Source organism: Ceratotherium simum, chromosome 10 (assembly GCF_057802395.1).
Source record: "Ceratotherium simum simum isolate JZ-2026a chromosome 10, ASM5780239v1, whole genome shotgun sequence".
Classification (NCBI taxonomy): domain Eukaryota; kingdom Metazoa; phylum Chordata; class Mammalia; order Perissodactyla; family Rhinocerotidae; genus Ceratotherium; species Ceratotherium simum.
The window spans coordinates 48,819,207-48,824,645 of NC_141909.1; the positions used below are offsets into that span (position 1 = coordinate 48,819,207).

The 5,439-nt window shown below is 35.8% G+C and overlaps 1 non-coding gene across 1 annotated transcript; it reads left to right on the plus strand.

The window, feature by feature from the left end:
* The first annotated feature begins 527 nt into the window (after positions 1-527).
* LOC147916109 (U6 spliceosomal RNA) lies at positions 528-635 on the plus strand. Its single transcript, XR_015553537.1, has one exon. It is a non-coding gene; the product is annotated as a U6 spliceosomal RNA (small nuclear RNA).
* Positions 636-5,439: the final 4,804 nt, after the last annotated feature.

The following is a 5,439-nucleotide window of genomic DNA, read 5'->3' on the forward strand; positions in this document are numbered from 1 at the left end:
CGGGAAGTAAAAGGAAGAGATCCAAATTTCATGAATATAATGCATTCTTGGTCATGTGCTGCATATTTTCACATATGCCATTTTATTCAATCTTCAAAATACATGCAATTGAAATGAATTTTATGTTAGACAGACAGACCTCAGCCCTAAGAAACAAGGAGAGCACAACAGCTTTTATAAAATAATTCTACTGGTGTACATGAATTACATTATATTATATTTTTACTTTTTTTGGTCCTGAATATTGCAAAGGGGAAAAGTCAGGTGACAAATTGCTAATTACTGAGTAACTGAGTCAGTTTATTTTAGTTTAGGAGCTGTTAAGTTGAAGTAATTCACCATTAGCTTAGATCAAAAGCTGTTCTAAATTATCATAACCATGGGAAAAGGACATCTGAGAAATTTTGAAAATGATTTGTTAAGTTGATTATAGGTAGACACTAAGTAAGAGAAAATATCTTAAAAATGAGACCACTAGCAAATTGGGATCATTTAATTTATTTAACATGTTAAAATTTCTGTAGCAAGTGCTCACTTTGGTAACACATATACTAAAATTGGAACGATACAGAGAAGACTAGCATGGCCCTTGTGCTAGAATGAACCTACAAATTTGTAAAGCATTCCGTATTTTTAGATACAGAGATTAGATTGGTGGTTACCACAGGAGAAGGTAGGAGGGAGGGGGGCGAAAGGGGTGACAGGGCACATGTGTATGGTGATGGATGGTAATTAGTCTTTGGGTGGTGAACATGACGTAGTCTACACAGAAATCGAAATATAGTGATGTACACCTGAAATTATAGTATATAATGTTATAAACCAATGTTACCTCAATAAAAAAATAAATGAATAAAATTTCTGCAGTGAGAAAATACTACATATATGTGAAATTCAGCCTAGATTTCAGACAATATTTTTTTTCTTTTATTATATGGGAGAAAACAGCTAATTTGGAACTATGAAAGAGACAAAGTTTTAGTCTTTATTTATAGTCTTATCTTCAACAGGGCATTCAAAAGCATTAAATTCCGAGAGTTTCATCTTAAGGGCCCTCAGTTTGTCTCTGCAAGACAAACTTGAGTGCATTCCTGACAAGCAGGGCATTGGAAGAGTTATTTACATGGCCACGTATGTTAAAATTAGTTTGAACTCACTGGAGAGTAGGTTTACATTAAGATTCAAGCAGGTATGAATATAACTACACAATTTAAATCTGTAGACAATATTAACAAAAACACATATGTCTTTTTGTCTAAAGAAATACGCATTTGGGATCTGCAAAGTGATGTCAACAAAATGGCCGAATGGGGAGCCCAGCCTCTGTCCTTGCAAAAAAGATCAACAATTAGTGATGCATGAACAAAAACAGCTCTGGGAGAGCTCTGGAGTCCATGTAAAAAAACTTCAGCCACACAGTGGAACAAAAAACTTGAGAATAACAGCACTGGGGAAGGAAGAACAACTTCGTTTTGCCTTCATCGTCCCACTCCCTAAGCTGGCACTGCTCAGCGTGAAGAGGGAACTCCTCAGTTAGAATGAGTTCCCCTTACAGAGAAAAGAAAAGTGGGGTGAGCAACAAGTTTCTGCAGCCTTTTGGGGCACGACATAAAGGTCCTGCGTTGGTTCCACCCCACGCAATAAAGCTAAGATGTATAGAGGCAGCTAGGAACAAGCAAGAAAAGCAGAGGCTGTCAGTATCAGCCATGCTGCAAGAGCTACTGAGGTACACAGTGACCCGCTCTGCAAATGTCCCCAAGTGTCCTGGACCCCAGGCAGATTTCATGAGCATTCCCCTCACAGGGAGCCTTCTACGACCTAAGTTTCCCCAAATCCCCAGGTTATAGACATATTTAGAAATCCATAAATATTACCAATGTGAATCCATAAATTACACTCTTTATTGTGTGTTATTCTCTGCAATCTCTATTGCTTGGCTGAAAATAAATAACAATCAGCAGAAACACAGAATCAATGGAGATCTGGGAAAAAAATTTTTCTTCAATATGAATAAAATACAAAGAAACTAGATAGTTTATTTTCTTATTACTGTAATAATATAGAATATGATAGATTTTATAAAAATTCATTTCACAATTCCACAAAAACATTTCAAAAATTTCTACAAAAATGTACATATACCTTAGGCTCATGTAATTTGTATAGTAGGCGTAAAATAGCAAGAAGCAAGGTCCAAATGAAGTAGGACTTTGTTTCAAATAGACAATTTTTAGAACTAGCTGCTACAGAGTGGCAATGTTTTAGGGGGAAAAGAAAAAGAGATTGAAAAAAGTATATTGAAAAATTGGCATCTTAAAGCATCACTATATCCAGGTAAATAAAAAATAGTGAATATATTGATAGAGCTTTTCTTTATTTACAAAGAGCCTTTTCAACATTTCATATTTATTCTTTACCACTCTGTGAGTTCGATATCTCTAACCCCGTGTTAGAGAGGAAGATATTGAACCAGAGAGGTTATGAAAGTGTCCAAATCTGCCTAACTAGTAAGTACTAAAGACAAGATTTCAACCAGTGTTCTTCCTGTGGTATCATATAGGGAACCTGCAGAGATTTTCCAGTCTCGTTTGCTAGGGTCTGAATGTTTGTGTCCCCCCACCCCAAATTCATATGTTGAAATCCTAACCCCTAAAGGTGATACTATTAGTGGGCGGGGCATTTAGGAGGTGATTAGGTCATGAGGATGGAGCCCTCATGAATGGGATTAGTGCTCTAATAAAAGAGATCCCTCAGAGGTCCTTAGCCCTTCGACCAAGTAAGAATGCAAAGAGAAGGCTGCGACCTGGAAGAGGCTCCTCACCCAACCATGATGGCGCCCTGATCTCCCACTTTCAGCCCCCAGAATTGTGAGAAATAAACCTCTGCTGTTTCTAAGCCACCCAGTCTGTGGTATTTTGTTATAGTAGCCCAAATGGACTAAGAACAGAATGAAAATAGACTTAACAATAGCATTAAGAACTTGGAAACAAAAGCAGACTGTGAATTTTGAAAATTACGGGCAGAATGCATTCAACACAACATAGTCTGAGTCGTCGTTTTTGTTTTTGCCACGTGGTTCCTAAGCACATTATCTGGAAAAATGATGGGATGTAATATAAAACTTAGTACCCTAGTAGGTGAAACAAACAAACAAACCCCCAAATTAAACATAACCTTTCCTATTCAAGAGAGACGAGTATTGGAAATATAACTATTTATTGATTTCACTTTTAACTGTTCTATTACACATCCAGAATTAGAACTGGGTTAAATAAATGTAATTATTCTTTTTCAGTATGAAACAGATAAAAGTCTTGCACCTTTCCCTCAGTTAAGTTTTTTTTTTGTGTGAGGAAGATTAGCCCTGAGCTAACATCCATGCCAATCCTCCTCTTTTTGCTGAGGAAGACTGGCCCTGAGCTAATATCTGTGCCCATCTTCCTCCACTTTGTGTGGGATGCCCCCACAGCATGGCCGGACAAGCAGTGCGTTGGTGTGTGCCCAGGATCTGAACCCGGCCTGCCAGCAGTGGAGCATGTGCACTTAACCGCTAAGCCATGGGGCCCGGGGCCAGCCCCCTCAGTTAAGTTTTAAGCAAAGCCAAATTAGATGACAGCTTTAGATAATAATATTAATAATAAGAATAATATTATTAATATTATCTCCCAATAACATTATTGCCAAAAAATACTTTATTTTTAAATTTTTTTTATTTTTTTCCCCCAAAGCCCCAGTAGATAGTTGTATGTCATAGCTGCACCTCCTTCTAGTTGCTGTATGTGGGACGCAGCCTCAGCATGGCCAGAGAAGTGGTGCTTCGGTGCGCACCCGGGATCCGAACCCGGGCCGCCAGCAGCAGAGCGCGTGCACTTAACCGCTAAGCCATGGGGCCGGCCCACCAAAAAATACTTTCAAAGACTGAAATATCTCTGATTTTATGACAGTGATAGAGTTTAGATATTTAACACTTGCTGAAAATAAGCCTAGTATTTTAAAATCACACATTTCCTCATATTTATTCTGAATAATTGGTACTGAAGTTAAGTAACAATAAATAAAACCCTTGACGTATTCATATAACATTAATTTTAAAAGCCATTGCAATTTTTCAAGTCTAAATTTGTTGTGTGTGTTAATCAGAGTTTTCCAGAGAAACAGACTCTCTGTCTCTCTCTCTCTCTTTCTCTCTCTCCTCTCTCTCTCTATATATATATCTAAATCTATAAGATAGTTATATAGAGTAGTGTATATATATATATAAAATATGTATAGTTATATGGTGTATATAACATATATATTATAATATATTATATATATAATATATATGCTACATAGAGTAATATATGTGTGTGTGTGTGTGTGTATATATATATATATATATATAAAGAAAGAGAGAGAGAGATTTTAAGGAATTGACTCACATGATTGTGGAGGCTAGCAAGACCAAGATCAAGATCTGCAGGGTAGGTTGGCAGGCTGAACACCTGCGGAAAAGTTATATTGCCATTCAAAGCTAAAGGCAATCTGTTTGGCAGAATTCCCTTTTCTTTGAAGGAAGGAAATCTTTTTACTCTAAGAGCCTTCAACTGATTGATTGAGGCCCTCCCACATTATGGGGGATAATCTACTTTACTCAGAGTCTATTGATTTAAATGTCAATTTAATCTAAACAATACCTTCACAGAAACACCTAAAATAATGTTTGATCAAATATCTGGGTACTGTGGCCCAGCCAAGTTAACATGTAAATTAACCATCACATTGTGTATAATGATTCTTAAATTATTCCCATAGATGGGGTACATCATCTCTGTTCAAAAGCAGTTAAATAATCTGTCTTAGTAATTAATCAGTAGAAAAGAATGTTGGTCATCTAGGACAACACTAATCAAAACACTGATGACCACACATTGCAGTAAATGATATGTACCAAGAAGTATTGATGGCCTTAAAAACAATGCAAGTATTCAACAGGAGATTTAGCATCCAAGATTTTGAGAGCAGTTAATTTTAAGGGTTTATCAATAATACAGTTATATTGTTTTCTTGAGAAATAATTACAAGTAGTATTTCTTCTTCTTTTTAACATACTGGAAATTATAACTAGGAAGTGAAATGTTTATTCCATTGTTGAATGTCAAGATATAAAAAAAATGTTTTCCCTCCTTGAAAATTTATTTTACCTGACTTGTACTAATTTTTATTTATTTTAAGCAACTCTTTGCTTATTTTAGAAACTAATTCAGATGTAGGAAAATATAATATTTATTAATTTTGATGAATTTTCTTTTAAAGGTGTGTGTGTGTGTAAAACTTGTATACAAGCTAATAAATGAACTTTGTGCCTTCTGTTAGTTATTGTGTATTTACATGGGTATCTATTTATTTTTGATCCCAGTTTCACACTTAATATATTTGTTCTTACTTCTTGCTGAGTGT